Genomic DNA, 26,959 nt, shown 5'->3' on the forward strand with positions numbered 1-26,959 from the left:
ACTTAGAACTATATTCTGCCCCATTCCACCTCTCCCCTCAGGTTAAGTGTCCAATATGCAAAGCCACAGGAAAAAAAGAAAGCAGAACAACACAGTTCTAACAGATACACAAGGTCAAGCAAGAGGAATTCCCATATTGACCAATCCTAAGAAATGTATGCATGCCTTATTCTCTATCTTGAGTTCATCATCTCTTTGGAAGCAAGGGGTTAGCATGTTTCGTTATCAATTCACTCCAAAATAATAGTTGATCATTTTATTTGTTTAGGTCTTTCAAATTTTATTATTTTAACTTTCCATTAATTATGCTATTGTGATTTTTTTTCCTCATTCTATTAAATCTGTGTCAGTTCATAAAATCTTTCCAGGTTTCTTTGAAACTGCCTTTTCATCATTTTCTACAGCATAATAATATATATTATAAGAGTATGCAATACTTTATTTAGCCATTCCTCAGTTGATAGGTATTAGTAAGTAAGTATCACATACTTAGTTTCTAATTCTTTATTATAAAAAAGAAAGTTCTGATACAATTATATTTTTTAAACTTATAGGTCCTTAATTTTCCTTTGTGCATGTTTTGTGTGTGTGTGTGTGTGTGTGTGTGTGTGTGTGTGTGTGTGGCATAGTCTCATTAGAGATGGTGATGGTTCTGAGGGTATGTATGTCCTGTTTTGAAACTTTAGTAACATACATCCAGGTTGCTTTCCAGAATGAAGACCATTTCATAACTATACCAACAATACATTAATGTACCCATTTTGTAGTACTTCCTCCTACAAGCATAATTTATTTCCTTGCTTCTTTCCTTTCCTTCCTCCTGTGCTCTCTACTCCCCTTCCTCCCTCCCTTCCTTCCTCCCTTCCTTCCTTCCTTTCTTTCTTTTACTTCCTTCCTTCCTTTCTTTCTTTCTTTGTCTTTCTTTCTTTCTTTGTCTTTCTTTCTTTCTTTCTTTCTTTCTTTCTTTCTTTCTTCCTTTCTTTCTTTCTTTCTTTCTTTCTTTCTTTCTTTCTTTCTTTTTTTCTTTTCTTTCTTTCTTTCTTTCTTTCTTTCTTTCTTTCTTTCTTTCTTTCTTTCTTTCTTTCTTTCTTTTTTCTTTCTTTCTTTCTTCCTTCCTTCCTTCCTTTCTTTCATTCTTTCTTCCTTCCTTTCTTTCTTCTTCTCTTAAACTTTACCTATCTGGGAATGAAGAAACTCAGAACTAAGTTTTAATTACTATTTCTTTTGAAATGGGACTTTGTGTTAGTACCAGGTTCTACATACTTCCGGAGAGAACATTAGGGCCATGTTTGTTCTTGAGCAGTATTATCTGGTGTTCCACTGCTGTTTTCTGTGGCTATTGAGTACTGTGTCCTTCAAGCATCTCAACTTAGGCTTCTTCTGGATAGTTGCAAACTTTCCCTAAACATTATGATGTAGGATGTGGTCTAGCTTTGTAGTCTCCTGATGTTGATTAGAATCTGGGTGACATAATTTCAGGAGTTTTCCTCATTGGAATTCTAGCAGATACATGTTGGTCCCAGTCCCTGACAACTAGCTAAGAATATGTAAATTCTTAAATTTTAGACTACCATAAATATAGGCTCACTGGTCTGTGCTCGCTGCGTTGTGACACATCGGAGGCTTCATCCTTTATGTTGGCTTGATTTTGTTTCAATATCACCGCTGAATTCATGAACTTGTTCCACATTTTGAATAACCAGGCTATAGGCTGTACTCTAGTCCTCAGTCATGGCTTTGATACAAAGGTCATAGCTTTCTTTCCTAGACCTTGCTCCAGTGACTGACTATTATTGTCATGTCATTGTTTTGCACTAATTTCCTTTATAAACAAATATAAACTACAGGGCCCAGGAATGATCTGTGCTGAAATAATCTGCTTATGCCTTTCTGGATGGTATCCTATTCTGCTGCCCATAGGTCAGTGGTAATTTTCATGTGACAAACAGGGCTAGAAAAATAATATTTTTCCTTGGATCAGTCTGGAGATATTCCTTAGTTTTGTTACAGTGGTTATGGAAGAGAGCTGCATTGTGCTGCCTCTTCTTGCTGAACTGTCTCTTCCTGGAAGTCTCAATAAAACTGTTCAATTACTTTGCCTTATTCCTCTGCCTTTATGCATTCATATTCTGTCCTCTTTTCCAGAGAACCTGCAGTTTGAGAGAGAGCTTCAGCCTTCTCTTTCTTTGATAGCTTCAGCTTAATTGTTTGATTGGTCTTCTGAACCCTTGTCTGGATTCTTGGAGTTGCACCATTGTAATTTCAGTGGGCATTGAAGAGTTTGTAACACTGCTTTTATCTTTCTCAGGAGATTTCCTTTGTGGCAATATCCTTGTCCATTTTAATTGCTCTTTGAATATTTGAACATTTCTATTCCTCTTTCATCCCTTTCTTCTTTCAAGATGCACCTCAAGCACCATTTTCTACATGAAATCTTTCCTGATTTGACTAGCAGTACCCTGTTCCCACAAACATAGCTAACTCCTTCTCTTCTTAACTACCTTGTATACAACTACATCATATGCATTTTTATTAGTTCTCTTTATAGAAATTCTTCATAAAATGAGTTTGTATGATATCATGAATAAAGAACTGGCTTAGAAGGCAAGAAGACACAATTTCATGTCCTACCTGTGACACATCCATCTGGATCTCACTAGGGATTTCTATTCAATAGCTACAAACTTTCGGTGGGCCTTAAGCATTCTAAAACTTAACCCTGGGGAGGTTACTTAAGCTTTCAGTGATCTAGATAGCTCTCTAAGCATATAAATTGGAAAGAAGGTACTGGACTTTATTGTCAGATGGAGTTTCATCAACCATAAGTTTCCTATAGGAAAAAAAATTATAGTTCCATCCTCTAACCCCATACAATATGTGCACATGCAATTTTTGTGGCTATCTTTTCAATGTAAGCTACTTACTTCACTGTTTGCATTTCTGCTTTGTACAGTGCCTGGCACATAGTAAGCACTTAATTAATACTTGTTGATTGATTAAGTTTTCTTTCTTTCCCTGTCCCGTTCTTGGCTTACACTTTCCTCTTTCAGTCACTACCCTAGCCCTAGAAACATGTGTGGGAAGGAGGTGATAAAATATCACTATTGTGAGAGGGTGGAGAGAGTAAGACTCAGAAAAACCTTTGTAATAAGGTCTCTCCTACAACATTCTCTCACTTCTCTCTTAGTTATCTGTTTCTTTCCACGCAATCATTGCTTCTTGTATTTGTTCCTGTATTCTCCTCAGTCTTAGCTTCCCAATTAGATTGTAAGCACATTGAGAATAGAGTTTGCTTTTTGTCTTCTCCATATGTCAGATACTTGTCAAAGAGTTTGTCAACCATGCTTATTGACTTGCCTTGGCTTGAATGGACTCCACGTTTCTCCACATTTGCTTTTCATTCTTTGATGTTAAGTTTCTGGGCAATTCTTATTCACAAGCTCTAGTATATCTTCAGAGCTCTGGAATATGGCCTAAAATTAACTCCAAAACTGATCAACTAAAAGGTATGATTGTAAGATGTGTGTATATCTTTGTGTCCGTATGCTCATATGTATTATGGGAATGTATATGTACACATGTAATGAAGGAAGATGCAATATCAGTACTTCCAGGAGTGACTGAGTTTTTACCCATCTTAGAATGAGGATATCCTCTTGGATATTGCCACTACCTTAGCTCCAAAGGTTTGTGCTTATACCCACAGCTAATAGTAGGAATCCAGGATGATTCCTATTCAGGGCAACCACAAGCTTCAGGAAAGATAGGAAACCAAGAAATTCTAGGACAGACAGCCTGGTGAGCTGATCTTCAGGTTTTCATATTGTTGTTTTTTTTTTTAATTTTCCATTTAAATGATCACATGATAGGTTCTTTCAATTTTTATCATCTGGATGATGTTGATTTTGTAACATTTGTACCTTCCTCTTCATATTTTGAGGGGTTATGGTGGAGTGAGAGAAATATTTTTTCATTGTTATTTTGTAAAGTTTTCTCTCCTTTTTGAAATGATTTATTCCTTTTCTAATGATGTTTTAAAAATAATTAAACTAGAAATAATATTATTTTGCAACTTGTAGGGCACCATTAGATCTGGATATACTCATATGCTGCAAGACTTATTACTGTCTTTGATTTAAAAAAATACACATGGAATAATTTTGGTTTTTAATCCTTAACAGTCTTCCATAGGCTTGAAATTTACAGTTCCAATTATCCACTGTAAAAATAGCTCTTAAAACAGACTTTTCAGGTTCCAAGCAGCATAGTCCCTTGGGTACGTCTGGCCAGGTCCTGTGGCCCATTAGCCACTGCAGATAGATGGGAGTGCTCTGCTAAGCCCCAATCTCACTGATTTTTGGGAACTGCCAAAATGAACCTGACTTTGTCTGTGAATACCACCTGTAAAATGTCTTCTGAAAAGAAACTGTAAATGATATCAAAATAAAGAAAAAATAGGAAAAAGGTGAAAGAAAAATGTGTGGCCCAATCTCAGACAATAGGTTGTGATGCCAATGAGTCTGTCTTATTATACCTGCTCCAGTGGTTAGCTAACAGGCAGGGCCAAGCCCAGAGCATAGAACATTTTATCACTACGTCCTGAATAGCCACCCAAATTGCTGCTCAGACATCTGCATTTTGCACCGCATCTGTCAGCTGTCACCAAACTTTCTGTTTTTCATAGATATCTGAAAAGCATAGCTAATGTTTAAGTTCTCATGCAACCAGGAAAGGCATAGAAAGAAAATAGGAAACAAAACTAGGTTTATTTTCTTGCATTTTTGAGGGGTAGTATATATAAGGGGTAGTAGCATCAAAAGATCACCAACTTTGAGTCAGGAACAGACCTGGATTAGAGCCCATATATCATGGTGCATTAGATATATGACTTTAGAGAAGTCACAATCTCTTCCCATTCCCCACCTCAAATAGGGTGTTTCAAGTAGATTTCTTATTTGTGTCTTTATATTCTCATTGCCAATCACAGTGGCTTGAATGAAGTAAGTTCATTTAATACAATTACAGTGTGCAGTGAAAGGGATATAAGAGGTCCATCATTCTCTGACCTCATCAGAATATTTGTATATAGTTCTCAGGTTCTAGGCAACACATTTTAGAAAGAAAATAGTCAACCATAAAAATTTATAATGCATTAAGTTTTCTAAAATGCTTGTTATTTCTTTTGGTGCTTACAATCATGTGTGAGATAGATGGTATTATAATTCTAATTTAACAGAAGAAGAAACTGAGCCTAAAAGGATGACATGCCCAGATATCATACAACAAGTATCTGTTGTGGAATATGAACTGAGATATTCCTGTTTCTAAGTCCAACATTTTTATACATTGTACTGCCTAGCTACCTTCAAGGATAAGATATAATTTGTTTAGAGGAGTGAAGTTAATAATAGAAAAAGGAATGAGGCCATCCATATGTGGATGCCATTTGCAATCTATAGCAAGGGTTCTTCATGTTTTTGTTTTTTGGTTTTTGCAGGGTAGCATAATTCTTCAAGTATGTGAAGAGATAAGATGCATAAGAAATATTAAGGTTTGTTTTGTTTTTTTTCTACTTTGGCCTCAAAATGCAGAACTTTTAGGAACATGTGAAAGTTGCAGAGCAAGCTTCTTGATTTAAGTAATAAAATATTCACCTGAAAATGAGAGTTTTCCAAAAGAGTAGTAGGTTACCTCAGGAGGTAGTGAGTTCCCTCTTATTAGAAAATTTCAATTAGAATATTTTGTAGTAGAGATTCCTGTGCAAGTATACATTGTGATCAATTATTTGGGGGATCCTTACTAAGCACTAGATTTTGCAATTCTTTTTCATAAGGTGGAGAGAGAGAGAGTTGAGGATGAGGAAATTGAGAGCTTTAAATGAGTAAAGGAACGTAATTGAGAGATGACCTCAATATTTTAAGTTTGTCATCTTCTGAGACTATAGAACTGGAGTCTTAAAAGGAGAAGAGATTTGTACCATCCACTGCAGAAACAAAATAACTGCAATAGAAATTCAGTGACTGAAGAATTGTAAATATAGTGTTGTATAAAGGTATAGAACTCTCCAAGCATAGTGGAGGAGAACGATGTAGAGAAGACAACAGTGAGCCAGATGTCAAAGTCATGAAGAAAGGTTAACTAAGCATTAATTAAGAGGTCAGCAGATAATAGTAATGAAAATTAAGAGAAGAGACATGTATGTGTCAGTTTTATAAATTTCTAATAATGCACTTTACATTTTAATTTTAGCAGGACAGATACTCTATCATTATGCATAAAGTATAGGGTTGTCACTATCTCATGCCAGTGAATGGGTTAGAGAAGTTTCTGTTGCTTGGTTACCTTGGCCACCTAAAGTACATCCATTAGACTTCCTCTTGGGGGGCCACATAAAACTGTCCTGTTTGCCTCAAAATTTCATTCTTTGGATGATCTTAAAACCAGGAATCCAAATACAAACATTTTTTAGTCACTGAACAGGAATTGATGAAAGTTTTCCAGAAAGTTAAAAAAAAATTACTAGCATGATTTATAGCACAAGGTGGTGTTTATATTGAATTTTATTAAGAAATCTATCAATATAATTAAATGTACATTAATAACCTTTAAATTGCTCTTTCTATGTTGGTAGCATTTTATACTTCTGACATCATTAAAGCTTAGAACAGCAAAAAGACATTTGGGAAGTGCTGTGCACAAACATGCACCTCTCTGTCCCCCTCTCCCTCTCATTCTCCCTGTCCCTTTCCTCCTCCTCCTCCTCTTCCATCTCCTTTTCCTTCTTCTCTTTCTGTTTATCCTTCTTCTTCCTCCCCCTTGCTTTCTGTTACTAGAAAGAAAGATTAGTAAAGGAAAGACTGCTGAATAATTGTGGCCAATTGTAATCTTGTTGGTATATTCATTACTTATTGTCCTCTACTTCTTTAGCAATGTTTTGAAAGATTAAAAAATATATCTTTAGGTTATTGAGAATTGTGGAGGAAATTTTTCTTCTTTACCACTTCATATTCTCTTGAATATTTCATTTATGACACCAATATTTGGCATCCTTAATAATATGGTGCATTTGTAATGTGATTTTTCTATAAAAACTTCTACCATTACCTGTAATTTATCTTCTACCACAGATGCTGCAGTGGATTGAGTGAAGGACCTAAAGTCAGGAATACCTGAGTTAAAATCTGGCCTCAGATACTAGTTGTGTGACTCTAGTCAAGTTATTTAACCCTCTCTTACTTCAGTTTTCACATTTATAACATGAGTTGGTGACAAAAATGGCAAACCACTCCATTATCTTTGCTAAGAAAATTCCAAATGGGATCCTTAGTTTTTGGGAGAAGCTTTGTGTGCCAGCCAAGACTCTGGGAAGCCACTGAAGGGCCCCCTGGCTTTGAAAACCCAGATGTTGGTGCTTTCCTGTCTGGGAACTATGGTAAGACAGTTGGACCTGTCTGCTGATTTGTGGTGTATGTATAGCTTATGTCAGATAGTTTGGAAGTACTGTCCCTGAACTAAGTGAATGATATATGTGCTTGATTTAGGGAGACTTTACCCCTCAAAAGTTTTCTTTCCTGTCAGAAAATCAGATCAAAGAACCTATCATCGCAGGCCCCTCTGTGTATGTAGGGGTGCTTACTGATACAGTCTCTAGAAACTCAACATTCTTTATCAAAACTGCTTTTCAACATTCTTTATCAAAACTGCTTTCACCAACATATGTGGTGAGACAGCTTTAATTGCACCTCAATGTGAAATGATTCCAATTGAATGGGTATGTAGAAGAATTGCAACTGTTTCTTTGTTCAAAAGAAATCCTGGTGTCCATGAAGGATACAAATTCTACCCACCTAAAGTGAAGTTTCTTCTTCGAGGATGATGCCAACAATCATCGATAGTGGTCTGAAGAACAGGCTATTGCTACAAAGTGGTGTTTTGCTGGTCTTAACATAGGTAAGACTGAAGTGGATATCATGAGTCATTACACACAAGCTATTTTTGAAATACTGGAAAAATCCTGGTTACCTCAGAACTGGACACTGGTTGACATGAATATTGAACTTGGTGTTGACATAGCTACCAAAGGAATTGGTGATAGACCCTCAACAAAAAGACAAACAATCATCTCAGGACCTTAAGAAAGTGACTCTTGAAAGTTTTCAGGTGGAGATTTTGAAGAAGAAAAACTTTAAATAGGTTGCAGGAAGAGTGGAGTTGCTATATAAAGTGAAAAATCCACGCAGAGTTATAATATTAATGGGCTCAATTTCTTTTTTCTTTCATAATGTCTTTATTTTTCAGTTCTCAACATTCACTTGCACAAAAATTTGAATTCAAAATTTTCTCCCCATATCACCTCACACCAGAACAGCATGCACCCCATCCATACCTTCTTCCAGTCTGTTCTCCCTTCTATTACCCACACTTCTTCCATCCACTGTCCCCTCTATTTTCCTGTAGGGCAAAATAGGTTTCTATACTCCATTGCCTGTAAAGCTTAATTTGAAGTTACACGTTAAAACAATTTTTAACATTCAGTCTTAAAGCTTTGAGTGCTACATTGTCTTCCTCCCTCCCTCCCTACCCTCATTGAGAACACAAGCCATTCAATATAGGCCATATATGTGTAACAATGCAAAGCATTCCCATAATAGTTATGTTCTAAAAGACTAACCATGTTTCCCTCTGTCCTATTCTGCCCTTCATTTATTCCATTCTCTCCCATGACCTGTCTTCTCACAATAGTGTTTGCTTCTGATTATCCCTTTTCCCAATCTGCTGTCCCTTCTATTGTTTTCCCTCTCCTATTTCCTTCCTCCCTGCCTTCCTGCAGGGCAAAATAGATTTCCATATGTAACTGAGTGTGTGCTATTGTTCCTTAAGACAAATCCCATTAGAGTAAGGCTCAATTATTCCCTTTCATCTCCCCCCTCTTCCCCTCCGTTGTAAAAGTTCTTTCTTTCTCCTTAAAGTGAGATGATTTGCTACATTCTATAGTTCCCTTTCTCTTACTCCTAGTACATTCCATTCAAGAGTAAATTTTATTTTTTTACGTATTTTCCTTCATATTCAGCTCAACCTGTGCACTCTGTCTGTGTGTGTATGTGTGTATACACCCATACACCCATGTACATATATATATATATATATATATATACATATATATACCTACACACATATAATATACACATCTATATATATCCATACATATCTATATATCTGTATAGATATAGATAGATATATCTATACCTATATATCTATCTATCTATTAGATAGATATATCTATACCTATATATCTATCTATCTATTAGATAGATATATCTATACCTATATATCTATCAATCTATTAGATAGATATATCTATACCTATTTATCTATCTATCTATCTATCTATCTATCTATCTATCTATCTGTCTATCTATCTATATACATATATATTCCCTCTAACTACCCGAATACTAATAACGGTCTCATGAGTTACAAATAACATCTTTCTATGTAGGAATGTAAACAGTTCAACTTTAATGAGTTCATTAAGGCTTCTCTTTACTGTTTCCTTTTTCATGATTCTCTTCATTCTTGTGTTTGTAAGACAAATTTTCTATTCAGCTCTGATCTTTCCTACAAGAATGCTTGGAAGTCCTCTATTTCATTGAAATTCCATTTTTCCTCTGAAGTATTATACTCAGTTTTGCTGGATAGGTGATGCTTGGTTTTTACCCTATCTCCTTTGACCTATGGAATATAATATTTCAAGCCCTTTGATTTCTTAACGTAGAAGCTGCTGTGTTATTCTAACTATGTTTCCACAGTACTGGAATTGTTTCTTTCTGGTTGCTTGTAATGTTTTCTCTTTGACCTGGGAACTCTTAAATCTGGCTACAATATTCTTAGTTTTCTTTTAAAAATCTCTTTCAGGAGGTGATTGGTGAGTTCTTTCCATTTCTATTTAACCCCCTGGTTCTAGCATATCTTGGCAGTTTTTCTTGATAATTCCTTGGAAGATGATGTCTAGGCTCTTCATTTGGTCATGATTTTCAGGTAGACCAATAATATTAAAATTGTCTCTCCTGGATCTATTTTCCAGGTCAGTTGTTTTTCCAAGGACATATTTCACATTGTCTTCTATTTTTTCCTTCTTTTGGTTTTGTTTTATAATTTCTTGGTTTCTCATAGAGTCATTAGCTTCCTTCTGCTCCATTCTAATTTTTAAACAACTATTTGCTTCAGTGTCCTTTTGAAACTCCTTTTCCATTTGACCTATTTGGCTTTTTACAGCATTCCTCTTCTCATTGGCTTTTTAACTTACTCTGCCTTTTGGGTTAGTCTATTTTCAAAGGTGTTATTTTATTCAGTGTTTCTTTGAGTTTCCTTTAGCAAGCTATTGATATATTTTTTCATGATTTTCTTGCATCACTCATTTCTCTTCCCAAATTTTCCTCCACCTCTCTTACTTCATTTTAAAATTGCTTTTGAGCTCTTCCATGGCCTAATACCATTGACTGGTGTCTTCCTCTGATGGTTTGCTTTGTTCTTCCTCATCTGAAAGGATAGAATAAAATACCTTTTCACCAAGAAAGTAACCTTCTATAGTCTTATTTTTCCCCTTTTTGGGGGCATTTTACCAGCCAGTTACTTGACTTTTGAGTCCTTGGTCAAGTGGAAAGTATACTACCCTAGGCTTCAGAGCTTTTGTGTAGCTGTTCTCTGAGATAACTCTAAGGACCTGTAAGTTTTCAGTTCCTCCAAGGTTGCATAATCAAGGGAGATGAGTAGACTCTTCTCCTGGCCTGCACTCTGGTCTGTGAGCAACCACAAGCACTCTTTTCTTCCCTGGAGCTATAGGTAGGATTCCCTCTCACAGCCACTGCCAGCTCCTCCACACCAGCACTAGTGCTCCTCTTTACCACAGGAAAGCCACTCAGGGCTCACATCCAGATCAACCACTCAATTCCCCCAGGGTCTTTAGGTTGAGGGCTCAGAAAGTGACTGCTGCTACTGGTATGACTGCCACTGCCCCAAGGCCAGAGGGTGCTTCTCTTTCACCCAGGTGAAAGAGCTTTCTTACTGACCTTTGAAGCTGTCTTTTGCATTTGTGGGTTGAGAAATCTGAGAATTTTAACTTCTTTCTGTGATTCCATGCCCTGAAGTTTGCTCCAGTCCTGTGCATGTGACATGACCGAGGCTGGTCTGCACTCTGCTCTGAGTTAGGTGCAATAGAATTTCCTGTCCACTGTCCAAGATATCTTGGACTGGAATTCTGTTTCATTCTGTTATTTTGTGGCTTCTGCTGCTCTAGAATTTGTTTATTCATTTTTACAGATATTTTATGAATTGTGGGAGGAGAGCTAGAGTAAGTTCATCCTTCTATTCCACCATCTTGGCTCCACTCAATTTGCTTGATTTCTGATCTTGATCATTGTGGAAAAAATTAGAAGCCTTGTGGAAACCATGGAATTCCCTGTGAACTTCTAGTAACATCTGTCTGCAAAGGAACAGATGAAACTCTAAAGATTAATGCAGAGTATGAAGGAGATGGTGTTCCTATTACATTTGTTACAGTAGCTGACAGAAGCAATGATTTGGGACCAGTAATGTCTGGTAACACTACATATCCAGTAATCAACTGTCCTCTCCTTACACCTAGTTGGAGAACTCAGGATGTGTAGTGTTCACTTCAAATGCCTAGCAGTCTTGGCTGTTAATGGATACTTTCACCTGAGGGAGCAGCTCAGTTTGCAGCCCATATATTTGGACTTAATGACCATTTGGTATGAGCTAAAAACTTCGAGGAAGCATATTAAACACAGGAGTTTCCTTGAGGCAGGTGGATAAGAAAATCAGAGAATGCAGTTTATAAGAATAATTCTGATTTAGCTTCAAAAAGCATTACAAATAAGGCAGGAGAAAAGATCATTCCAAATTAATCATAGAATGTCATAATTGATTTTAAATTAAAAGAAGAAAATTTGAAATAGAGTAACAAAGAATTGGACATGACTGAAATTACTGAACAACAAAAATTATTTTCTTAATTACTTTTCAGGTACATTACCTCTTATTGGCCTGCAGGACAATATTTATTCTTGTTTGATAATTATGAACACATTTTACAATGTAACTTGAGACTTTCACTCCCTCAGAGTATACCCATGTTTGTCTTTCATAAATTTGAGTAAAACAAGATAACAAGGAATTATATTGGATTAAATATTTTGCTTCTTTAGTGAAGTACCTGAAATCAGAAGCACAGGTGAAAACTTGGGCAATAAAGAGTTATAATCAAAGTTGACTTATAACATTTCTAATTAAACCATATAATAAAAACTTCACATGACATAAAGTTTATGTTTAGAATAGAACAGCATGATTAGAATTTTTCTAAAAAAAACTAATATTCAAACTATAATCAGGGCTGACCTTGACATTTGTCCCAGTTCAATCTCTCTAGGGAATCAAAGAATCTATATCCTTCCATTTCTGGTAGTGATCATCCTACATCTATTCTGCCCTTTGTGGCTTAACTCCTTAAGAAGATTACTTATGATGGAAAATGCTAGCCACATTCAGAGAAAAAACTATGCAGTCTGAATGCAGATCAAATCAGACTATTGTCTCTTTTTTTCTTTCTCATGTTTTTTTTTTTCCTTTTGTTCTGATGCTTCTTTCACAATGTGACTAATGTGGAAACATGTTCTAAAAAATAACATTATCTATAAGAGAGTTTTCTTCATTTTCTCTCCTTCCATTTTCTTTTTAAATTCTTTCAATCTAGCTTCCAAGTTCATCATTCCATTTAAACTAGTCTCTCCAAATTTGCCAATGATTTCTTAGGGGCCAAATCCAATGTTCGTTTTTGCCCCTCAATACTCATTTTCCTCTCTGCAGCCTTTGACACCGCTGATCGTCCTACTCTTCTTGGTAGTCTTGTCCTTGGGTTGTTGGGACAACACTCTCTCCTGATTCTCCTATCGGACTTTTTTTCACAGTCTCCTTTGTTGAATCCCATCTGGTCACATCTATTCACCATACGTTTCCCACAGGGCACTGTCCTGTGTCCTATTCACCCTCTATGCTACTTTTCTTAATGATCTCATCACTTCATAAGGATTTAATTACATCTGTTTGTTAATGATTTCATCCCCCCGCTTAGCCACCAATTGTGGTTTATGATGAGATTGATTGAAATGTCCTCTGCATTCCTTGTTCCTCTCTGGATTCCTGGCTCTTCCCTGAAATCCTTGTGCTTGGGCAGGGGTTTAGACTGATGTCCTTCGATCATGCACCATGTGTGTGTGCATGTGTGTGTCTGAATATGTGTGTCAGTGTATCCCCTTCTCCAAGGTCTCACCTGTCCTATCGATCTATTAGACTCATCTTGGATCTCACTTCTTCCTTCCCCAACTCAACCCAAACACTGTCTCCCCCATTAAGATCTCCCCTTCATTAACCCTTGCTATGTTTACTGGATCTTCTCTTTTCCTTGTCCTCAGATATCTCTTCTATAAAATAAGAGGGTGGTGATTCAAAGTTGCCTTGTACCTTGGAGAGAGGCCTTCTCCACCTTGGCTGAAGTTGGAGAGAGGGTCCTACCTGGCCTGATGTGGCCCAGGAAGACATATAGATATGCAGGAAATGGTTTATCCCAAAGGCTATTTAGTAAATAGAAATAATTAAAATTTTAAAATCTTGTTTTATCCTGTTTTCTGGCCTCCACTCTTGCATCTTTAAAGACCTTTCAGACATTTAGAACTTGATGTCCAGAAAACATCTTAAATTCAACATGCCCAAAACTAAGCTCATTATCTTTCACTCTAAACCCTCAACTTTTCAAAATTTCATTATTACTGACAAGGACACCAGTTTCTCTTGCTCACATCTTACGTATTATCCTAGACTCCTCAGTATCTTTCTCTTCTCATATCCAAACTGTTGTCAAGACTTATAAATTTAATTTTTTCAATATCCTTTGCATATGCCCTTTTCTTTCCACTGATACTGCCACTGCCATAGACAAGGCTCTTATCACCTCATATTTGGACCATTGCCATAGCTGACCAATGTTTCTGCATGTCACATGTCTCTCTCCATTCCAATTCACTATCCATTAATCCATCAAAATGATTTTCCTAATGCATAAGCTGTATCCTGTCACCACTCACTCAATAACCTCCAATGGATGCCTGTTATCATGAGGATAAAATACAAAATTATCTGCTTAGTGTTCAAAGCCTTTCATAACCTATTCCCCCCTCCCTCATATCTTTCCAGTCTTCTTAACAATCTTCCCCTTTCTACTTCAAACAAGTAACAGTGGCCTCCTTGCTCTCCTAGAGGGAGATACTTTAGGAGTCAGCTTCAGACATTTTCTCTAGCTATCCTCCCTTCCTAGACTTCTCTCCCTCTTCATCTTTGCCTCCTGACTTTTTGCCTTCCTTCAAGTCCCAACTAAAATTTTATCTTCTGCAAGATGCCTTTCTTTTTATTTCTAATCCTTTCCTTCTTAAGTTTTTCTTATTATCCTATTATTATTTTTATTTGTTTATTTTCTCCTCCCTTAGGTTGTGTACTCCTTGAGAGAAAGAACAGCATTTTACCTTTTTTTGTATCCCCAGCACTTACCATAGTGCCTGAAATATAGCCATAGCTGACCAAAAAGAAATCTAGAATTTATTTCACCTCTAGTTTGAATGTCAATATGGGAAAACAACAGTAATAACAGCAACAACAATGACATATTTTGAGTAAACATACATCTGGAAAAGCAGTAAAAAAATAATCAAGTAGCACAAATACTTATTTCTGCTTTCCACAGATGGCATTAAATGATATACTTTATCCTATGCAATAATGATGTTCATACACATCATATATCTCAGAATGAAAAGAGATTTGAAATGTCAACTAATAAAATCCATTCTGGCATCTTCTCCACAAAATCCACTAAAATTGTAGGTGTAGTCTGTACATACTTCCTCTCAAGGCCGTGCATTCTACTTCTATGTAGTATTAATTCCTTATTTTTTTCCTCATAGAGCCACAGTCTGCTTCTCTACCACTTCTACTTAATACTTTTAGTTCTGCCATCTAGTGAAAGTAGAAACAGTCTAAATGCTCTTTTAGGACACAGTATTACACATATTTGAATATAAGTATCATGTTCCTCTCAGATCCTTTAGACGTTAAAAAACCATACTTCCTTCACCAACTCTCAAAAGATGTAGTCTTTTCTATGGCCGTTCCCTTGGTCTCACCCTCAGCCTAGAATTTAATACAATCTCTCTGTGGTGAAAGCACAGGTCTATAATAATGGATGCATCTCTCTTTCTGGATTCCATGCCTTTCTTAATATTGCCTAGGATAATTTTAAGTATTTTGTCTTTCATGTTCTCCTAATTTACACACATGTATATGTATGTATATAGAAATATAAATATAATGTGTGTGTGCGTGTATTCAATCCTGCCTAGTTCTGCCACTACTCACACATGCACTTGGACACAAATGACAGTGCAAGAAGAAATCCAGAGAATATTTTGAAAGGCTATGATGTCATAGGGAACAAATTTCTGGAGACATGATAGATATTGTCATTACTTCTACTAATTGAAGACACAGATTGCAGAAGGGAAAGAGAGATTTATTAAATGAACAGCGGTGTAATGGAAATGGGATTGGAATATTTCAACCATTCTTAAAAAGTAGGAATGACCATAGCTAGTGGTTGGTGTTCACCCATTTTACTTGAAGAGGACCAAATGGCATCGTGATATTGGGGTCAAAGCACAAAGTGTTCAGCTCTGGTGGATCATTCCAATAAGAACTTAGAAGACTCTATCACAAGTCAGGCAAAAATAATCCATTTGAGCATTTGGGATGGAGATGTCTCTGGATTTGTGCACTTCATATTTTCTTTTAGCTACTGTGATACTATTTTCTTCATAGAGCAAGGAGCCTTCCACCATAGGTAATAATGTCATGCAAATATTTAAGATTAGTACATCTATATTCACATAGAATTTTTCATATTAACTTTTAAAAAGCCTTTTTAAAGTAATAAATGCAAAGAGATGCATAAATGTACCTCTATGTGCATATATGCATGCATACATATGAAAGAACAAGTCTATAGATGTATTTTATATGTGTATATATCTGCATATATGTATATATATAATATTGTATGTATATTTATGAACACATGTATATATGTATATCCACAAACATAGAATACACAGTGAGCAACTGAAGTGTCAGAAATACACTAGCCATACGGGTTAGCGTTTCATATAAAGGCAATAGGAATAAAATTAATGCCCTCATATATCCCATCATCAATGCACAAATTATAGCAAACCTGCAAGAGGAACTAATTATTCTGAATCAAGTAATCAAAGTAGGCCTCATTTGTATCTCAGATTCTTAGATTTACAGCTCTAATAAATAATAATATACACTATATATATATATATACAAATTAAAAACAGATAATATCAATAATAGCTCCAATTTGTATAGTGCTTTAAATTTGGCAATGTGCATTAGGTATGTTAACTCATTTGATTCTCATGACTATGGTGTGAGGGAACTGCTATTGTTATTGGTATTGTGCAGGTGAGAAAACTGGTACTGTTAAGTTAAGTTACTTTCCCTGGATCATATACCTAAGAAATTAGCTTCACTGCAGTCTGTTCTGAAAACACAACATGCACACTTTGCACTGCACAAGCTATCACGCTACACAATGCCAATGAAGGCTGTCAGAAACATCTTGGCTCAGGATCAAGACTATTACATGTTATGAATTGAAGTTGGTTTTTTTTTTTATTACTGTGCAAACAATTGTTTTCTCTCTAACAGAAACACAATAGTTTAATTATGGAAAATAAAGACTTTTAATATTTCCTACCATCATTCTGCAGTATATAAGTGTCAAGTCAGTATGTCTTTGGATTTTATCATGTTAAAATGTTTGATTTTAAAATTGCTATTACCTCATTTTACAGAAACATATGTGTTTATCTGCAGCAAGACAAAAAAACCTTTAATAATATTGCTCCACCATCACTGCTGTGTATGTGTGAACATAAATTTTTAAAATAAAGCACAAATAAATATAATTGCAAAACTAGTATTTATTTCAGAAATTATTAGCAATAATGATTCATATTTTAGGACAAAAATGGTTTTTATTCAGTTATAGACAAGTGGCTGAATTTAGCCAGAAGAGTTAAAAAATGCTAATGATAATGAAGCAGAATCTTGACTATCAGATTGTAGTACATTTAAACTGACAAGAAAAAGAAAATATCTTGAATCATTTTTGCAACATGGACTTCTAATAATGATGATGGTGTGGAAAACCTGTTTGCTTAATTTGTAATGAAGTTTTGACTGCAGAACACATGAAACCAGTCAAACTAAAATGACATCTTAATGGTAACCATGCAGTGTACTGCAATAAACAAAAGAAATATTCTGAATGACTTTTAAAATCTCCAAATAAAGAAAAACAATGTTCTGATAAATTTGCTACCATCAACAAAAAGTATTTACTTGAACCTTATCAAACTTCTTATTTAATTGCAAAAACTAAAATGTATATATACATATATATATGAAATTAATGAAATTTCTTTATCGAATGATAATGTTTCCAAAAGAATTTCTGAAATTAATAATGACCAATTCTAGTACCTTATTACCAAGCTTAAGGGCAGTCCAAAGTTTGCTACTCAATTAGATGAAACAACTGATATTTCTAATGTGGCACATGTTATATATATTTATGAAGGAAATACACATTAGGAATTGTTTTGTTAAACTTTGGAAGGACACACAAGAGAACCATCTATACATACATAAACATATGTGTGTTCACACATAAACATATCCACATGAATGCATGCACTCATATATGTATATATGCATGTTAGTATATATACACTTGCATGTATACACAAGCATATATACAAACGTATATATGTGTATAAGGGTATATGTATGTCTGTATATGTATGTGTATGTATATATGTATGTGTGTGTTTATGACTGAAATTGAAAGAATAAAGTTGTTATATTTTTGACTTACTAGAAATTTGATTTTGTTATTTTTTCATAATGAATTATGACTTCTAAAACTAAGTAATTCATTGGATATTTAAATAACAACAAATGATTTAAACATGTTTCAAGAAAAATCTACCATATTTATGAAAAAAGATAAAATTGAAAGTTTTACTTAAAATTTATCATACAGAATGATGTAATGGTAATTTAAATGGGAAGATCATTCCCACTCATTAATAGGCCCATGTGACCTACATGGGTCACATGAAACTCTGAGTTATATGGAGCCTGTGGCAGGAGAGTTTGCTGAAAGAATGGGACTAGAAGGTTGGAGCAAGAAGAGGCAGAGATAGAGCAGAGCTGAGAGAAAGGTAGAGAGCAGTCATAAATGAGGGAAAGAGAAAGAAAGCAGGCTGGGTGGCTAGTGTGAACGAGTTTGTTGGTGATTTAAGGGAGTTGGTTTGTGGGAAACCTAACAGAGGGAAAGCTTTCCCTCTGGGCTGGTGTTGCCCTCTGCATTTTTATTGTGTATAAAATTTTTGTTGCTATCCTGGATTTTGCTTTCTGGTGTCTCAATAAATGTTTTGGTTCCGCCTTCTATGTGGAGAGTTTGTTGTATTTCATGATTCAGAATTGCACTAGCATATTCATGGCTGCCATAGGCACTGTGAATATCACTTTGGTGCTACAAATAATAGGGTGCAAAATGGCTCCTTAGAAATGTTCATGGCAAAAGATAATTTTATATTTGAAAACAATTTTCTCAAAGATTTAATTGTATGAGTTATAATTGTTAATTTGAAATACCTAGAGAAACAGTTTCAGGAATACTTTCCTTCAAATTTTTATTCCAAAAATTTAAGTTGACTTCCTAAACCACACTCAATTAAAAAAATTCAGTGGTGTGCCATTAAAAGTTCAAGAATAATTTGCCAAGTAAATAAGTGACACAGATTTAAAACTTGAGTTTCCTTAAAAAAATTATTAAATTTATTTTGTCTTGGAATAAGGACAGAATGTCTAATAATTTCTGAAATGACCCTAAACAAACTTCTGCAATTTTATACCATGTATTTGCCTGAAGTGGAGTTCTCAGCATTAAAAGCTGTAAAATCTATGTATTAATCAACTCTGGAAAACATTAAAGATGTTCTACATTCTGCAGTATCAAATATTCTGCCAAGATTTAATTCTTTATGCAAAAATATACAAATACATTCATCTCATTAGTATGCAAATTTGATTCAATCTTTAATAAATGGCAAAATTATATGTATAGCAAAGAATTATTTTAAAATATTTTTTATGATTTGTCAGTAAATGTTTGATTTTTATACCTATTTTATATACCTATATGCCCTGAGTCACATGAATATTTCTTTGACAAAAAGGATCAGGAGTGGGAAAAGTTTAAGAAGCTCTGCTCTAATTAATGTTATAGATGAACAAGCTTAAATGACTTGCCTAAGGCCACATAGCTATTAAATGTTTGAAGTCAAATTTGAACTCAGGAAGATGATTCTTCTTAACTTCAATTCCTGAGCTCTATCTACTGCACTACTTAGCAGCCAACATTTTATTACAGAAATGTAAACATACACTATAACATTTTATTATTTAATGAGGTATGATATATGACAAAACAGGTATATAGGTGACCACATTTGAGTATAGACATGAATGTGTACATATGTGTATACATATCTCTACTATGTATATGTATGTATGTATGCATATGTGTGTACAAACATATGCACATCTACAGGCATAATATCTGGACATGGTCTAATGTTCACCCAAGTTTTTGTTTTAGCACATTCTAATTATTTTGCCATTATTAGAGTTCATTATCTTCCAAAAGTAGAAGAGTGGAGTTTTTTTTATAATAATAATTTCATATCTCTATCATATATAAATAGCAGTTAAGGGAGTATTCTGCATCTGATTTCTCAAAAGTAAGGCAGAACTGCTTTCTGCATGGAAGTGGGAAATTTATAGAGAAATGACCAGATTTTTTTATAAAAAAGAAAATCTGAGCACACAATCTTCTTTGAATTTTGAGTAGGACGTCAGAGAATGTATAAAATGGCATAAAATTCTTCAGGAAAATAACAGGAATAATAAAATATATCTTTTAAGAGATAGATAGCCTTCCAGAATTAAATTTTGAAGACAATGCGAAATAATTATGGTTGGAACGAAAGGGGTGGGGCAATAGATGAGGATACATAGAAATACACTAAACAAATGTAGACATATATCATAGTTCTATAAAAATCAGGACTACAAAGGGTCAGATGAGGTGAGTTTGGTAATAAAAAGCATGTGAACTACAAAACAGTGCGAATTATTTAAAAGCATAAAGGTGAAAAGAAGATTAGAAAGAGTTTGAAGCCTCTATTCAATGTGCTCTCACTAAAGATGAAAAGACAGATGTGCAACTCTAATTTAGTTTCTATTTTCTGTGGTATGAATATTGATTATTTTCATTTCCCTCTAAGATCACTCTTGACTCTGCAGACTTTCTCTACCATGCCATAAATTCTCAAACTAGAAGATAACTCCATCTCTGTACTAATATGTGAAGTGCTTTCTTCCCTTGGGCCCCTCTCCTCTGATTGATTTATCCTAGAACTTCCTTTTTAAAGAAAGTAATCAGGTCAAGCATGTCTTCCCCCTTCATGTGATCCTTGTCTTACTCTTCAGACTTTCTCTACTGTGTCTCAACTTAGATAATTTCTCTTCTCTAAGCTCCACTTTTCATCCCTTTTATATCTTCTGTTCCCACATTGCAATTTAAAGTTTTTGAGACAAGGACTTTGTGTCTTTCTGCTTCAATTTATATTTGTATTCTCAGTGCTTAACACATTGTTTGGCACATAATTTACTCTTAACAGTCTTAAAAGATGCTTGTTGACTTGTTGATATGACCTGAATTGAAAAATGTAAACAGAACTACTGACTTGGAATTAAGGCCTAAGATAGAGAGATACTGTATTAATGGAATAAGTAGGCACCTTTGATATATTTTGAAGAATTTGAAAGGAAACTATCCTACGGTATTTAAAGAGCTAAGTAATTTGTTGAGCTGAATGAATGTGAAAAAAATGAATGGGAAAGCAGAATTGGTGTTTTCCACAGTTTCAAAATATGGAAGAGAATGGGGTTTTCTAATTATGCAGGGAATATGACTTTATTTATTAGAAAAACTCAATAACTTGTTATTTAAAAAAAATGAAAATCTAGAAGAGAAAACAGTGATTAAAAACATTTTTACAGAAAGATGATGGACTAGAGATGCAGAATAAGATGTAATTCTCAGTCTCATGTCATACAGACACACAAATTTACCTACACACATGCTAATACTCCTATTATACTAATAAGCATTTGTACATAGTTTTTTAGGTTTTGCAAATTAATTAGGTAAAATTATATTATATAATATATTATATATATTAAATTATATACATATACACACATTTAATTTGATATATGTGACCACACATGTATATTTGAATGAGGTATATATATATGAATGAGGTATGTATATATGTGTGTACGTACACATAGATATGCTTATATGTTTCTTTATTTGATTCTCACAATAGCTTTGCCAAATAGGTGACATTATATGCCATTTTAATGATGAGGATGCTGACAGTCAGAGTGCTCTGGTGATTTCCTAGCATCCCATAGGTAGTAAGTGTTTGAGGAGATGTGAATTTAGGTCTTTCTGACTCTGAATCCAACACTCATATACTCTGCCATTTAGTACACTATTAGTAATCACTGGTGGTGTAGTAACAAATAATTCTCAGAAAAAAAAACAGCAACAAATGATAGAAGCCATACATAGAACATTTTTTTTTACTTATTTGTAAATATGTTTGTGTATGTGTGTGTATACACATACACACATGTAAAACACATTATATGTAATTTATACTTCTCTAAAAAAGCTATATGCAGCAGTTCAAAATATCTTAGACAACCACCATGCTTGTTTTTCTTGACATATTGTAATGGTTTCATTATTGATTATTTCTAAATACATACAAAAGAACCATCATGACTTCTTCAAGGTTTCCTCATGCCAGACTAACATAATTTCTTTTTGACAAATAGCCTAGATTTCTACATGAGAGAAGTGAGTTTGATAATTTATTTAAATTTAAGTGAACCTTCTGAAAATATAGTGTATTCTATGCTTTAGGTAAAATGCAGGGGGGAGCTACGTGGCACAGTGAATAGAGTGCCAGCCCTGGACTCAGGAGGACCTGAGTTGAAATCTGACCTGAGGTACTTGACACTAGCTGTGTGTCCTTGGACAAGTCATTTAACCTCAATTGCCTTGTCTTCCACTAACAACAAATAATAGAGGGATTTGGTCTAGATGACAATATGGTATTTGGTTATGGGCATGTTGAATGGCAACACACAAAGACATACACATAAAGTCAACTTCTAAGGGGACAAATGTCAATTTGATTCACAAAGTTGGGTGTTAGCTCAATGATGATACATTTCTAGTAAAGTTTTACAGAGATATAATTTGGGTTTTGTGCTATTTAATAATAACTTGAATGAAACCATAAAAAATATGCTTATCAAGTTTAATGATCTCACAGAGCTGGAAGTAATACCCAATATACAGAATGACTGTAACAAACCAACAAAGATCTTGACAGGGTAGAACATTGCCCAAATAGAAAAAGACTAAGTGCATTAGGATTAAAAATTAAAATGTAATGCATGTTCAAAAAATAAGCTACATAGGTATAGAAGAAGAAACATGGCTAAATAACAGTTTTCTTTTAAAAATATTTGTTGGTATTAGACTTCAGTGGGGGAGAACTTGCAGCCTTAAGGCTACAAGTGGCCTTCTATGTCCTCAACTTCCACCCTTTCACTAAATTCCAAACTGGCCACAAGGCACTTAAAAGTCATAGGTTCCTCACCTCTGTTTAGAGAATTGCAAATTCAATACTCAATAAAATGTAACATGACTCTAGGAGTTTGTATCCAGATTTAGTAGCTTTGCTTTCTATTTTCCTTTTGAAGATGATATTTTCACCTCATTTTTTTTCAATTTACTTATTTTTAGTTTTCAATATTCATTTCCACAAGATTTTGAGTTTCAAATTTTCTCCACATCTCTCTCCTCTTCCACCCCAAAGCACTGTACAATCTGATTACCCCTTCCCACAATCTACCCTCCCTCTATCACACCCCTCCCTTCCCTTATCCCCATCTTCTCTCTTTCCTTATAGGGCAAGAAAGATTTCTCTACCCCATTACCTGTATTTTTATTTCCCAGTTACATGCAAAAACAATTCTTAGAATTAGTTCCTAATACTTTGAGTTCCAACTTCGCTCCTTTCTTCCCTCTCCACCCATCCTCACTGAGATGGCAAGCAATTCAATATAGGCTACATATGTGTAATTTTGCTAAAAATTTCCATAATAGTCATTTTGTGAAAGACTAACTACATTTCACTCCATCCTATCCTGCCCCCCATTTATTCTATTCTCTCTTTTGACTTTATCCCTCCATAAAAGTGTTTACTTCTAATTACACCTCTGCTCTCATTTGCCATTCCTTCTATCATCCCACCACACCCTACTTATCCCCTTCTCTCCTACTTTCCTGTAGAGTAAAATAGATTTTCATACCAAATTGAGTGTGCATGTTATTCCCTCCCTAAGCCAAATGTGATGGGAGTAAGCTTCACTTTTTCCCTCTCACCTCCCTCTTCTCCCCTCCATTAAAACAGATTTTTCTTGCCTTGTTTATAAGAGATAGTATAGGAATGTAAACAGTTCAACTTTAGTGAGTACTTTATGATTTCTCTTTTCCATTAACCTTTTCATGCTTCTCTTAATTCTTGTGTTTGAAAGTCAAATTTTCTATTCAGCTATAGTCTTTTCATCAAGAATGCTTGAAAGTCCTCTATTTTATTGAATGACCATTTTTTCCCTTGAAGTATTATACTCAGTTTTTATGGGTAGATGATTCTTGGTTTTTCTTTCAATGTTAGTCAAAACTTGTTACAAAATAGTTAAAATATTTTCTTTGTAGAAGCTTCTTTTTTACTTCTGATCAACAGAGTACTTGAGTCAATTAGCTATGTATCTCTGGGCAGGAGACAGAATAACTGGAAGCTTTGAACAGTTCTTAACATCCATATTCCTAATAGATGCACAATCACTATTTTGGACTTGGAGTCAGGGGGGAGTCAAGTTCAAATGCAACTTCAGGCACTCATTTAACTTTCTGGGACTATTTCCTCATCTGTAAATGGAAGATAATAGCACCTATATCAGAGAGTTTTGTGAGGATCAAATGAGATGATTTGCAGTGCTTTGAAGATATTAAATAAAATCTGTAATTATTAACATTATTCCCCTGCAGTAAAAATTAAGATCAGCTTCTCTCCCCCAGGACAACTGGAATAGAGCATTTTGGTTCCTTTTTGATTAAATTTTCATTTCTCAGGGAAGTTCAGATGGCTACAGTTGGAGTAGGTTTTCAACATTATAATCACAGTAATAGAGAAAGTAAGTGGATGAATAGAAAGACTTTCCCAAGTTAAACATTAAAGACATCTTTAATTGTTCAAGAGAAATTTATAAATTTTGGCAGTGAATTTTCTGTTTATCTACAGATCTTATCAGAGCAAGGTAGCTTGAAATAGATCACACCAATCAATAACAATTGGAGTAAGAGTATAGCCCATATTTCAATTTGCTTCATGAATGTGGGTAGCTCAGTGAGGATGCATTCCTAGATGCAAAGTGTTTCCTCACCTTGTTGGTGGAAGTGTTCTAGTCTCTAGCTCAGAGGTAATCATATTTCCCTTCTGAGGCCAGGTGAATAAATTTAATTTTCTTAAAACATCCTGCATCATTTTGCATGGGAAATGCTACACAAAAGTAAAATAATTTCATTAATGATTAAGCCATATATTTTGCCCTTGACTTTTGCACACGTCGTTAGTATTAATGGAAATTAGTTGCAGTCGAGAAAAGGTGATGCCATTTCTAAATTGGTTTTTAAAGCAGACTCAGTTTACATGAAAGATACCTATATAGAACTGTTAATACATGTGCTGCTGATTTTAAAATCAACTAACATACTTTCTCTCCCACTCTTGCATATTTACACAGACACATATACACCCCATATTCCAAAACAAAAAAAGTGGAAAATTTCATTATTCAGTATTGAAATGATCTGGGCAACATATCTGTATTCTATTCCTCATTCTTCCATACCCCAGGAATGAAACAAAATTTTCTGGGATTCAGTTTCCTCAGATATTGAGTGAAGGTACTTAGAAACATAATGCCTACAGTTGCTTCCATGCTAAATAAAAATGTGATATGATGCTAATTTGTCTTACTTCCTGGGTTTCTCTACTTTTATCCCCTACAGAATTTATTGGAACAGTTGTATATTTGAATCATCTTCAAATTTCCATCAAATGCCTTTCTGGAATATGGTTCCACTGGAACGGATGGGTGCTGTCATTTAACATTTACCCTGAGATATTGGTTGTTTGTACATTTCAGTCAGATTATAGGGAGAGGAGACATGTGTTTTATCTCTACAGGTATAAGACTTTTCTCTTTGAGATCCTGATTTAAACAAAATCAGAATGGGATTATTTTATCTCATTTGCCAATGGGCATGAAATTTCCCTCTGTGCATTAGTTTTCCTTAGGAGTTACTGGCATTGCTTGTCATTCAGTCCTACACAGACACCAACCCTCTGGAAAATGTGGCAAGCAGCTGAACCTAAATTCTGTACTAATTAAATCCTTGGAGATCTCAGTTACAAGGAGGAGTCACTGCTTAATTCTCTTGGATATTTCCATATGTAGTCAAGATCAAAGGGTTTAGTAGATGCAAATACTTGTACAACAAATACTACTTGTCTAGGAGTTTTCATCATCTCCCGAGGCACTCAATCCAGAATGGAGAGGTGAACACTGTCTAATGCAATCTCATCAGAAAATGTATATAGACTAGCTAAGAAACCTGTGACAATTAGTTACCCTCTTGTTAAAGGGGCATCCTGTATTTCCTATGTTTAGTACTGAGACTCCAAGAAATCATTTGTAATTTCTTTACATTTTGCCTCCCTGTCCTCGCTTTTACTTTGCATAAGGTATAAATGTTGCTTAGATAGATTATGTATGTGTTTAAATTTGTTTAAATTTGGCTTGTTTGGATATGCATGTGTGTATGTATATATGCGTGTGTATGCATATATGTGTATATTTATGTATGTATGAATGTGTATATATATATATATATATATATATATATATATATATATATGTATATATAACTGGAATCTTGTTTTGCCTTTCTCCAAAGGAGATTTTGATTCCTGCTTGGAGGGGAACAGGAGAAGTGGGCATAATACTGGTCATTCTGTTTTCTGAAAGAGAATACTACAATAGAATTGTATCCATTTGCCCCTTCTAAATATGTTTGTCTGGAGGTATCTTTGTTTGTAATTTTAGGTTCAAAAGCAAAAAAACAAAAACAAAAACCTACCAGCTTCCCTGCTCACTACTTCTTAAAGGGGGAAGGGATAACCTCAAGCATTCATCCAAAGATTTGAGAACTTTACATCAAATGCTAGTTACATAAAAGGCTATCACTGAAAATAAACAGGAAATAAGCCCATTTATCCAAGCAAATATCAAACAGAAATCAAATCTATGAGTTGGATGATAACAGATACATATGCATAGTGAATGAGTTCTTCCATTGGGAATGCGATATCTCAGCTTAACCAAAAGAAAAAACTTTAATCTTACCCAAGCAGAATTTACCTAAGCATTTTGGGGGGAATAAAGTGGAAATCAAGGACATGAT

The 26,959-nt window shown here is 34.7% G+C and overlaps 1 pseudogene; it reads left to right on the top strand.

Moving 5' to 3' along the window:
* The window catches only part of LOC140502445 (bifunctional phosphoribosylaminoimidazole carboxylase/phosphoribosylaminoimidazole succinocarboxamide synthetase pseudogene), a 126,447-nt pseudogene extending 114,590 nt beyond the window's left edge, over positions 1-11,857 (top strand).
* The last annotated feature ends 15,102 nt before the right edge of the window (positions 11,858-26,959 follow it).

Source organism: Notamacropus eugenii, chromosome 4 (genome assembly GCF_028372415.1).
Source record: "Notamacropus eugenii isolate mMacEug1 chromosome 4, mMacEug1.pri_v2, whole genome shotgun sequence".
In the NCBI taxonomy this organism is placed as follows: Eukaryota; Metazoa; Chordata; class Mammalia; order Diprotodontia; family Macropodidae; genus Notamacropus; species Notamacropus eugenii.